Source organism: Aquarana catesbeiana, linkage group LG06 (genome assembly GCF_042186555.1).
Source record: "Aquarana catesbeiana isolate 2022-GZ linkage group LG06, ASM4218655v1, whole genome shotgun sequence".
NCBI classification, from domain to species: Eukaryota; Metazoa; Chordata; class Amphibia; order Anura; family Ranidae; genus Aquarana; species Aquarana catesbeiana.
In genome coordinates this window covers 184,753,787-184,767,019 of record NC_133329.1, presented here as the reverse complement: position 1 = coordinate 184,767,019, position 13,233 = coordinate 184,753,787, and positions in this window count along the sequence as shown.

The following is a 13,233-nucleotide window of genomic DNA, read 5'->3' as shown; positions in this document are numbered from 1 at the left end:
TGGGCAACGACATTCCAGATGGCTTCTACTCTCCACCAAGTTACCCTAGAACCTAACCCAGCTACAGCTCTACTTAACCTTATACCTCAAGATTACACCAGCGCTCAGCGCCGCCTCCTCCTCCATCTATTTACAGCAGCCAAGCAAACGATAGCCAAAGCTTGGAAGACACCAACACTTAGTATAATTGAAATGAAAAACAGGATTACCCAGGCAATGATACACAGTAAAATTGAAGCAACAATACTAGATAAAATCCCACAGCACTTCAGAATTTGGCAATCATGGATAGAACACTTCTTGCCCCCAGATATCAATATGAATCTACTGGAACCCTAAATTACTTCTAATAACTAATTATGTTTTTTTTTTTTTTTTTTTTTTGGGAACCACATCGGTGCCCGTGCATTCCGGCCGCCCCGCCACCTCTTCCCAGCTTTCCTTTTCTTTTTCCTTTCAGTTCTCCTTCTCTCTATGCTCCTCACTCCCTCTTCACTTCCCACCTTACTTACTCCTGATAATATTGGGTGCTATACTCTGTCGCTATTTTTTCTTCTTTGTTAAGTTGGTCTCGACTGTTTTTTCGAGACCGACCTCATGCTTATTATCACCAGTGTTATAAAGTGACTAAACTAGGGAGTTTGATCCCTTCTAATGTTAGCATGTTCAGTTTTACTAGATCTTGAGCTACTTGACAGAGTATATAATGTTTGTAAGCTCTTATCCTTCTTATGTCATCGTTATTCCAATTTGTTTAAGATGCATACTGCGTTATATGTACACAATACCTTGTACTGAAAAGCCTGTAACTGATGCTTGTTAATTACCAATAAAAACTACTTGAACAGAGAGAAGCTGGGAGAAGGCCTCCATCATGGAGGGATAGTCTGATGGTATAGGTACTTCAGAGTGGGCTTCTGTATCTGATAGCAACATTCCTGTGTGAGGATCTAGCATTGGTGTTGAGGGAAGGCCCGTTCCCATCCTGCCCAAGAGGGACTCTGTGGAAGTGGGGGATGCAGCCAGGGACAGTGGTGGGAAGTCCTCCCCTGGGGTCTGTGGTGGCTGTGTAGGCTGTGAGTCCTGTTCCCCCCTTGATAGCTCCATCTCCTCCTGTATGTGCGGGCCTCGTGGAGCCGCCGCCATTTTGGCGTAGCTGAGCGGAGGGCCCGCCGCTGTTATCTGGCTCGCCAGGTTCCGACGAACGGTCGCCGTTGTCAGGGCTATGTTCCTGGGGGATTCCCCCACTCGTACGGTCCGGTGTGGTGCTCTATGGGTTGCTCCGAACGCTCCTGTGGCTATCGTGGGGCCGCGGTGGAGCGGAGCTCTAATAGCCTGCGGCCATCTTAGGTGCTGCCGCGCATGCGCCTGCAGGTGATGTCAATTTTTAATATCTCAATTGGTCTTTCATAGTTGGAAGGTCATCTTTCCTGGTTCTTGGTTAAGATTTGAACCTAGTTAAAATCTCATCCGTCAAAGAGGCAACCTCATTCAAGTTTAAATTTTCCCTAAGTCTGAATTTTCTCATTTGTTGATTACAGTTTATATGGCTAGATAAATTTAAAGCGTATCAGCGCATAGTGGTCATGCGGATACAAACTAGGTTACAGGTTCCACGTCTTATTTTAATAGTTTAGAGAACATAAGGCAATGGTGGACTCAAGACTTTATAGGCACAATAATAGTTAGATGTGTAATTAAAATTCTGATTTATTTAGAAGATTTTAAAAAAAAATAGGAGATAAAACAAAGAAACATACATAGTTCAAATCCTAGTTACATAGTTTTACAGATTATGCACTCCATACATAGCTAAATGGTTTGGGTAATAGAGATTGAACAAACTTTAGAATCAAAAAAGGGAAAACTTTTTGATCAATATAGTTACAGTACGTTGCGTTGAACCAAAAGCTATGCAGTGGTGACAATCAGATTCTGTCTAGGCTCGACATGTTACGCGCCACATGCGCTTCTTCAGGAACACAGAATTGAATACTGTAATGAACAATACATTTATGATAAATACATCATGGTATAATATAGTTGAGTGAAAGAATATATATATAGAGACAATATAATAGAATAGTGAGAAGAGGCTGTTCCTAAAATTCCAAGGAGGTGTGTCCGTCCTACACTGTCCCGGCGGAGCGTAGGCAATGTGGGGACAAATGTAACATTATAAAAATTAATCATAGGGAAGTGGGGTAAAGTGTAGAATGCAAAGTAAGCCATATAGTCAGGTAAGGGTGGGGTAGGAAAAGGGGGGAGGGGAGAATGGGGGGAGAAAGCAAAGGGGAACAGGGAAGGACTGGAAAGGGGGGGGGGGAAGAAGGGAGGGAAAGGAAAAAAGGAAAGGGGAAGGGGGAGGGGGAAAGGAGGAAGGGGAGAGGGAGGGAGAAGGGAGGACGGGGGGGAGGGGGAAAGGGGGAAGGGGGGGAAACAAAATATGAGTAGTTTATACAGATGTCAGTGTATAAGTAGGATAACGTTGTAAGATTAATTGGTAGCCATCGGGATTAATAATAAAGAAGGACTCAAAAGAATTATAACATTGAAGTAGTGAAATATATTATAGAGACACGTGTGGCCTATGGTGTATCCCCTGATATTCCATATTCAAGATTAGAATTAATTTTAAAGTATAAAATAAACTTACCCTGGTAGGCTTTGTAGCTATGCTTAAAAGAAAGGGGGGGGGGGGGGGAAGGACCCACAACAATCTCATTAACCAGTATTGGTAACTCTCAATGGTTGATTATCAACAGTTCTAATTTGATGGAAGGGGATCTGATGTCTGTCAGAGGCAGATGCAGGTATTACATCAAAGTGCGTATGGGATTTGTTCCTTAAGATATTGCTATTTCTGAACCCCAATCCTGCTGAGTCTGTTATAGGGATAAGACATGTTGTAAGGATAAGCCATAAGTAAAATCATCTGAAGGGTAGTTAGGATCCCAGCTTACCTGAGTCTGTAAATGAAACTGGTAGTCAGAAGGGTTGATACCATAGAGCCACACAGCCGTCTCATAGAGAGCGGCTGGTAGTGTGGATAGTACAAGGGGAGACGCCGGAGGCGTCTCTTGTACATCCGCCCCGCCTGTAGTCACCAATCGGCGTAGCCGACGTGACGTAATTCAGGCCGGCCGCTGACGCGTACTGCGCATGCCTCAATCCCCGGCGTCATCCGAAAAGCTGGCGGCGCATCGGGGAGAGAGGAGGCAGTCGCGTCCTGGTATCCCGGCAACCAAGCGAGCACTGGGGCAACTGCGCATGCTCCCCATCTCCAGCGCAAGCTCAACAGCTGACGGTGCATCGAGGGGAAAGAGGGCAGCCGCGTCCCGGTATCCTGGCAACCAGGGATACAAAGAGGCAAATGTATCACCCCACAGTGCGGTACGACAGCTGCCCGCCCGTCATGAGGGAGTGGGGGGATGGATGGCAGCTGCATCCATGCCGACACGGCCACCAAGGGACACCTAGTGCACCAACCATCTAGGAATAGATGTGGCGCTGGGCGGCCGCACATTGCCAAATTACCCCGCTAGACAGTGCAGTGGAAGGGCGCACCCCATGGTGAAGGGACAGCCTCTGGGTGTAATAGTTAAATAACAATAAAACACATTAATTGAGGACATGGTAATTATTAACAATAAACGACTTGAGGATATTATAGCAACAATTGAGATGAGGAAGAAAGGAAAAAATAGTGAGACAAATAGTAAATCTACAACTATATAGAAAAAAAAAAAAAAAAGGGGGGGGGAGAAAAAATTATTATAACAGAGATGAATGAATAAACCGGTTGGTGGAGATAGGCGTATACTATTATTATTAAATAGCAATAAGTAGTTTAATTTATTTTTACCTACGTGAAGGGACATGGAAGGAGAAGTTATTAGTTAACCGTATAGTAACTAAAAAGGGGTAAGATCTCAATTCTGTTGGTGAACAACAATAGATTTGTATGTGGATAATTACATAGTTAGACATGAATGACACAAGAAACAATACAATATAATGGCCAAAAAGGAGTAAGTTAAATTGTAATTAAAGAAAAGGTTTATAGGTCTGAGCTTCGTTAATTCCAGGGGGGAATGTGGCACCTAGACGTTCTATCCACAAGGTTTCTTTTTGACATACTATTTTGTCCCAATCTCCACACCTGGGGTCTATTGGGACCACTGCCAGTACAATAAATGAGATAAGAGAAACATTGAATTTGTGGTAGAGGTCAAGGTGCCTACTCACTGCTGTCACCATTTTCCCCTCCCCCGAATAATACACATGGTCCCTGATTCTGCAGCGTAGGTGTCTGATCGTTTTCCCTACGTAGAACGCGCCACATTGGCATAGCATAAGGTATACCACTCCTTTAGTATCACAATCTGCATAGAATTTAGGCATGAATTCTTCTCCATTTGGTAGTGTGAAAGAGTTCCCTTCTTTTACCCATGGGCAAAAAGAACATTTGCCCCATTGGGCCATTCCTAGTTTTAGTTGTTTAGGTTTAGGAGTGGTAGTAAAGTGGCTTGAAGTTAGTTGATCACCTAGGGACCTAGTTCGTTTAAACGTAATTTGAGGGGAGGGGCTAATGTATTTGTTAATAATGGGGTCCTCTTGGAGGATCGACCAATGTTTATTAAGAATGTCCCGAAGTTTCTGGTGCTGTTGCGAAAATTTAGTAATGAATCTTACTGGGGCACTGGTAGAGATATTTTTTTGCTTGAAGAGTAAGGAATTTCTTGGCTGGCGGATGGCTTTGTTGTATGCACTTCGTCGTGGGGTGCCTCCTGGCCGCCCAATCGTATCCGGTATTGGCTCTCTGTTCGAACACGCCAGCCGCCTCATAGATTTTGTTTTAATGCCACATGTACTCAGCATCCCGTCTTATACCCCTGATACACTTGATTTGTTGAAACAAATAGAGGGACTGCCTGTCCCTCCCGATGCCCTCCTCGTGACACTGGATGTGGAGTCTCTATACTCCAGCATCCCACACGAGCAGGGCATCGAGATGACACGCATGTTTCTAAGAGAACAAGATCACTATAGTTGGGAATTCTGTGAATTTATTTTGGGATTGCTTAAATTTGTACTAACTCGCAACTACTTTTGCTTTAAGGATTCCCACTTCCTCCAGGTACAGGGCGTGGCCATGGGCACATGTTGTGCACCGGCCTACGCCAATCTGTACCTGGGGGGGTGGGAACGCAATATTTTTTCTAATGAGGACTTGACCATCTATACTGACCACGCCCTCATATGGCGCAGGTATATAGACAATATTTTTTTAGTATGGACAGGTACCCAAAATCTTTTGGATGACTTTATCCAAACCATCAATCACAATTCGATGAATCTCAAATTCACCACTTCTGCTCACCCGAATCAAATAACTTTCTTAGATTTAACTATTTTTAAAGATCAAGAGAATTTTCTAGCAACTACCCTGTTCAGAAAGGAAACGGCAGGAAACACCTTACTGCACGCGGAAAGCGCCCACCCTAGATCGCTTTTTAAAAGTATACCCTATGCACAGTATCTCAGACTACGCTGTAATTGCACGCATCTAGAGGAATTCAAATTCCAAGCACAGGCGCTCCGCAATAGACTACTAGCAAGAGGCTACACTAAGACCATACTACGAAGTGCATACAACAAAGCCATCCGCCAGCCAAGAAATTCCTTACTCTTCAAGCAAAAAAATATCTCTACCAGTGCCCCAGTAAGATTCATTACTAAATTTTCGCAACAGCACCAGAAACTTCGGGACATTCTTCTTGTCAAAAGAAGTTTATTGAGTATACAATGTTATAAAGATACATAAAGTAAGTTTACAAGGATCTATAAAGTAAGCTCATTGTTTTACAGTAGGGTTTATATAGGTAAATATCATGAAATTTCAAATATTAAACATTGGGTTCACGTAAACCTAAATTAAAGATATATATCATTTCCTTAGTTACTTTTGTAGGTATTTAAATGATTTATACCTACTATACATATTGTTTACAAGTAGAGTGTATATAGGTCAAATAAATTCTGATAATGAGCTTTAATCGTAAGGTGGAGAAAAGGAAAGAGAAAGAAGAAAAAGGGTTGAAAGGTAGAGGTATGGTCCACAAGGTTGTCCCGCTCGTCAGTTTATTATTCTTTTTAGTTCTCTTTGAAGCCTTAGAATGGGTGTCTCTGTAAGTCATTTAATCTGTTACCATGGCAACAGGACAGAGTCATTGAAGTTTGACAGGAACTGTTGTTTTATCCAAGGATGCCAAAGTTTTTCAAATTTTGGAATTTGATTTTGATCGATGGCTACCATCTTAGCATGGGACATTGTATTATTCATTCTGTGAATTGTTTCTGCTAGTACCAATGTAGGAGATTTCCATGTCTTGGCCACTGTTTGTTTTGCAGCCGTTATTAGTTGGATCATAAGTTTGAATTGAGAGAGTGTTAACCATTCCGGTTTTAGATTAAGTAAAGTTAAATATGGATCTGGTTATATTATTTTTTTAAATATTTTAGATGCAATCACGAAGACTTCCTTCCAGAAGGTTTGGATTACTGGGCACGTCCACCATATGTGTAAATATGTGCCCATTTCTGGGCATCCTCGAAAACAAAGAGCTGAGGTATTAGGTGAATATTTTGCCACTCTAGCGGGTACAAGGTACCAGCGAGTTAGGACTTTATAATTTGTCTCCAGTGCTAAGATGTTGGGTGAAGATGACTTAGATGTGAGCCATATGTTAGACCAGTCCGTGTCTTCTAAAGTTCGTCCCAGGTCCTCCTCCCACCTCTGAACGTAAGAGGGTCTATTAAGATTTGCTACTCCATATAATTGATTATAAAGCGATGAAATTGTACCTTTAGCAAATGGATCTTTTGTACAGATTGATTCAAAAATGGATAATTGGGATAATGGTGTATCCCCCTTTAGGAATGGTGTATAGAAATTTTTGATTTGGAGATATCTAAATATCTCAGAGTTTGGTAGATCATATTTTTCTCTAAGCGATGGGAATGAAAGGAATGATTTAGATGCTATGAAGTCATTTAGTGTCTGAATGCCTGATGTTGTCCAAGCTTTAAAAGAATTTGGGTAGATCCATGCCGGATAAAAGGCCGGATTTCTGATAAAAGAAAGGAGAGGATTGTGTGGAGATTGTAACTGATATTTGGTTTTTAGTTTATCCCAGAGAGATAAGAAGTGTTTAGTTATGGGATTATGAATTTTAAAGCGGTCTTTAGGATCAAGCCATAATAAATTTGATATTAATAGAGGGTCATTTTCTGAAGCCTCTATAAATACCCATAATGGGATTTCCTGTTTTGCATGGTATTTGGACAGACTGGCCAAATGTGATGCTCTGTAGTAGTTAGTAAAATTAGGGTATCCCAGGCCTCCTTTATTTTTGGGAAGATGTAGTGTGTGTATAGGTATACGTGGTTTAGAAGAGCCCCATATAAACGAAGTTGCTCTTTTTTGTACTATTCTCAAAAAATAGGAAGGAATTGGAATAGGGAGGACTCTGAATAGATAAAGCAATTTGGGTAGAATAGTCATTTTGATTGCATTAATCTTCCCTATCCAGGATAAAGGAAGTTGCGACCATTGTTTTATTAGATTTGTGATCTGTCTTAATACAGGAGGATAATTGGTTGAGAATAAGTCAGAATGAGATGCTGTTAAATAAATTCCAAGATATGGGATTGATTTTTCTGCCCATGTGAATGGGAGTGCAGCCCTAGCCGGGATCAATTCCATGTTTGTGAGTGAAATATTAAGCACTAGGCATTTCTTAGGATTAATCATAAGGCCGGATAGGGCTGCAAATCCATCAAGAGCCGGTATTAAGTTAGGACCAGAGACCTGTGGTGATGATAGAAAAAGTAATATATCGTCTGCAAATATACATAATTTGTGTGTAATACCTCCTACTTCAATGCCAGTTATAGTTTGGTTTGTTCTGATGTATTGGGCCATGGGTTCGAGTATAAGAGCAAATAATAAGGTTGATAATGGGCAACCCTGTCGGGTAGCTCTTTCGATATTAAAGGCTTCAGATTTGTATCCAGCATATTTTATATAGGCTTTGGGTTTATTATATAATGCTTTGATCCATGTTAAAAAGTGGGGTCCAAAACCCCATTTTTGTAATGAATATTGCATATATTGCCAGGATACTGTGTCAAATGCCCTCTTAATATCGAGAGATAGAAAACATAAAGGGATTTTCCGTTTTTTAGCAATATGTGCCAATAACACTGCTCTGCGTATATTATCGCTTGCCTGTCTATTTGGCATGAAGCCTACTTGATCTCTATGTATTAATTTTCCTATAATGCTATTGAGGCGTTTTGCTATTATTTTTGCTAATAATTTAATATCGAGGTTTAACAGAGAGATAGGCCGATAATTCACACAGGAAGTATCATCAGAAAGGGGTTTTGGGATCATACAAACAATTGCCATTAGTGTTTCTTGCCGAAAAAAATGTCCATCTAGAAGTTTGTTAAAAGTTTCAGTGAGAATGGGAGAGAGTATTTCTGAGAATGTTTTATAGTATAAAGCTGAGTAGCCGTCTGGGCCTGGTCTTTTGTTAAGTTTTAGGTCTTTTATGGCGTTAGCAACTTCATCTATAGTTATAGGCTCATCCAAACTGCTTTTTTGATTCTGAGATAACTCAGGTAAGGTTATTTTTGAGAAGAAGGATTCAGCCTCTGTAGGATTAAATTCATTGTTTGTCTTGTATAAAGTTGCGAGATGTGAGTGAAATGTATGGACTATTTTAACTGGATTACAAGTGTAAACATTTTTTGATAATTTCAAACGTATTGGTTTGAAAGATTTGTTAGTTGAATTTAATGCCCGAGCCAAATATGTACCTGGTTTGTTTGTATTCATGTAGAAATTGTGTTTGGAGCGTTTGAGGGATTTATCAACTGACTCAGTGAGAAATAGATCGTATTCCAATCTAGATTTTTCCAGATGAGATTTTGTACTCTGAGATGGATTATCTTGAAATGATATGTAGGCTGCATTAAAATTGAGTTCTAGTTTTTTTGCTAGATTTTTGCGTTCCCGTTTAAATAGTGCCATTTGTCTTTGTATTGTACCACGCAAGACAGGCTTATGAGCTTCCCACAGTGTTATTGGGGAGATGTCTGTTGTATTATTAATTGATATGTATTCCTTTAAAGCTTGTTCAATGGCCATCTGATGTAGTGGGTGTTTGAGCATTATGTCCGGTAAGTACCATGTTGGGTCATGCGCTTTTGGTATGGCTGAGGCTATAGTAGTGTATACTGCATTATGGTCAGACCACGGAATCGGAATTATATCTGATGCAATCATTTCTGGTATCATTCCTATTGTTAGAAAAATATGATCTATTCTGGTGAAGGTTTGATGAGGGTGCGAGAAATAAGTGAATTTCTTTTTCATTGGGTTACTTTCTCTCCACGAATCTACCAGATTGTATTTGGAAAGAAGTTGAGAAAAAGGTAATCTAGAGGTTATTTTGGATGGTGTAAAAGGTGATTTATCTAGAAATGGGAGGAGGACCTGGTTCGAATCCCCACACATTATCACTGTTCCTATTTTGTGTGTATTAATCACTTGTAATATATGTGAGAGGAATGGTGTAGGTTGTTTGTTAGGAGCGTAGTAGGAAATCACCGTGATTGCTGTATCCATTATATAACCCATGAGTATCAGGTATCTACCTTCTGGGTCTTTAATTTTTGATGATAAGGTGAATGATGTGGATCGGTGAAATGCAATTAGAGTTCCCCTTTGCTTGGTACAGGCAGAAGCCGTGTAAATTTGTTGATAAAAAGGAGAAATATATTTTGGAGTAGAATCTTTGGTGAAGTGTGTTCCTTGGAGGCATATTATGTGAGCCTTCTTGTTATGGAAAGTACGGAAGGCTTTGGTCCTTTTTTGAGGGACATTTATTCCCTGAACATTCAGGGAAAGTATATTCAGTGGTGCCATGGCAATAGATCAAATAGTTTTGACTTACTTTTTGTTATGCAGAGCTGACTGCGCAGATCAACCTGTGTGGACTGAAGAGATGAATAGATAGAAAAGAAACCAGTGAATTCTGGAGTAAAGAGTAAACAAAAAACATATGAGATTAGATGATACATTGTATAAATTATTTTTTGCAAGTAATCACAATTTACCCGTGAAAGAGAATAAATATCTCTGTCAGGGGAATAAGTGCCTTCGTCACACTCCCACATAATATGGTTGGGAGAATGAGGAGGGCTAATGGGGGTACACGGATCTTCCGCTTACAGGAGAGAAGTGCTATGTCAAAAAGACATCAAAATGATGTTTCATTAATTGGAGTGCAGAATATAGTTTTTGTTGAAATTATTTATTCCAGGGTGGTTGTATATGGTTAGTCTTGCCCTAGGCTAAATAATTCAGTTAGAAAGGTACTGTTAATAACTTTGGTATTGATGAAGATAGTTTGAATTATTTTGGGATTTTAACCCTTTTAGAGTAAACAATTACATATTTTATTCATATGCAACTGTTTAGATATGTTAACTCATAAAATTGAGGTTGTATTGCTTCAGATTAGAATAAACAAAAACATAATTCTAGGAACTAGTTAGGTAATAATATATTTGTTTTAAGAAAAGAAAAAGCTTCCATTACTTCTGGATTATTGAACATATTTGTCCTAAAAAGTAATAAATCTATTGTTATTACCTGATAATATATAACTGAACAAGAATTTCCTTATTTCACTTATATATTCTAAGGCTATATGAATCATAAGTAATAAGAAATATAACTGGAATGTAACATGATCCCACACAGTGTGTGACTATCAGAATGCAGTTACATTCAGTTATAAATACAGTTTTTTTTATAGAGAACCATCTCTTAGTATAATAAATGAAGAGATATCAGGAATTAGGATGTCAGTCCATTGAATCTTCTTGGTCCATGGATGATGTGGCATAACGGCCTCTTTTGTGAGAATGATGATTCCCATTTTGTTCTGAAATTTTCTGGGTGCTGCCTGAAGGTGAAGATGATGCCATTCTTCTGCGTGTGGGAGTGTTGCTGCTTGTGGGTTCTGTCAGATTTAATTTTAAAAGGGTTTGTTGTAGTTCATCTGCTGATCTGCTTCTGTAAATTGTACCTTGGTAGTTAAATCTGACTGAAAAGGGGAAGCCCCATTGATACATAATGTTGTGGCGTTGCAGTTCCATTAGTTGGGGTTTCATGGATTGTCTTTTAGTAATAGTAAGTTGGGATAGGTCAGCAAAAATTTGATAATTGTGTCCTTGAAAATTAAGTTCCTTTTTTTCTCTTGCAGCAATTAGTATTTGTTCTTTCGTTCTGTAATAATGAAATTTTGTGATTATATCACGTGGGGGTCCATCTTTCTTTTTGGCTGTGAGGGCTCTGTGTACTCTGTCCAGTTCTAAACGTTCAATAGGGATATCTGGCTTTAGTTCTTGTAATAGAGCAGTAATAGTAGATTGCAGGTCTGTCACAGTTTCAGGTATTTGGCTTTTTATTAGGCTTTTTGTTATTTGGTCTGAGGTTTGTTTTAAAGCCTTATGAAGCATCTTTTCAAATTGTCATAATATTACTGGGGATGCAGAGGAGGCTTGTGGAGAAGTTTGTGAGAGGATTTGTTCTGTATCTGACTCAAATGGAGAGTCTTGCTGTGACATTTTCTGTCTGTGAGAGCGCCCTGATGCTGTATCTTGTGAGGTGACTGGAGCTGCTTCAGCTGCAGTGAGTGCCTGTGAGCTCTTTGTGAGGTGATTTTTATTTCTGCCACGGTTTCCTCCCAGTACCATATTTCCTGCCCAAACTTTCACAGTTTGTTCCCTGGGGCAAAAAGGTTCAAATGGATACCTTTTGAGCCTGCAGGCTCCGCTTTGTCCTTCTCTTCTCTCCTCAGCGGTGTGGAGCTCTAACATTGCATGTCTGCTCCGCTAGGCTCCGCCTCCTGCCCCCCCCACTTCGGGACATTCTTAATAAACATTGGTCGATCCTCCAAGAGGACCCCATTATTAACAAATACATTAGCCCCTCCCCTCAAATTACGTTTAAACGAACTAGGTCCCTAGGTGATCAACTAACTTCAAGCCACTTTACTACCATTCCTAAACCTAAACAACTAAAACTAGGAATGGCCCAATGTGGCAAATGTTCTTTTTGCCCATGGGTAAAAGAAGGGAACTCTTTCACACTACCAAATGGAGAAGAATTCACGCCTAAATTCTATGCAGATTGTGATACTAAAGGAGTGGTATAACTTATGCTATGCCAATGTGGCGCGTTCTACGTAGGGAAAACGATCAGACACCTACGCTGCAGAATCAGGGACCATGTGTATTATTCGTAGGAGGGAAAAATGGTGACAGCAGTGAGTAGGCACCTTGACCTCTACCACAAATTCAATGTTTCTCTTATCTCATTTATTGTACTGGCAGTGGTCCCAATAGACCCCAGGGGTGGAGATTGGGACAAAATAGTATGTCAAAAAGAAACCTTGTGGATAGAACGTCTAGGTGCCACATTCCCCCCTGGAATTAACGAAGCTCAGACCTATAAACCTTTTCTTTAATTACAATTTAACTTACTCCTTTTTGGCCATTATATTGTATTGTTTCTTGTGTCATTCATGTCTAACTATGTAATTATCCACATACAAATCTATTGTTGTTCACCAACAGAATTGAGATCTTACCCCTTTTCAGTTACTATACGGTTAACTAATAACTTCTCCTTCCATGTCCCTTCACGTAGGTAAAAATAAATTAAACTACTTATTGCTATTCAATAATAATAGTATACGCCTATCTCCACCAACCGGTTTATTCATTCATCTCTGTTATAATAATTTTTTCTCCCCCCCCTTTTTTTTTTTTTTTATATAGTTGTAGATTTACTATTTGTCTCACTATTTTCCTTTCTTCCTCATCTCAATTGTTGCTATAATATCCTCAAGTCGTTTATTGTTAATTATTACCATGTCCTCAATTAATGTGTTTTATTGTTATTTAACTATTACACCCAGAGGCTGTCCCTTCACCATGGGGTGCGCCCCTCCACTGCACTGTCTAGCGGGGTAATTTGGCAATGTGCGGCCGCCCAGCGCCACATCTATTCCTAGATGGTTGGCGCACTAGGTGTCCCTTGGTGGCCGTGTCGGCATGGATGCAGCTGCAATCCATCCCCCCACTCCC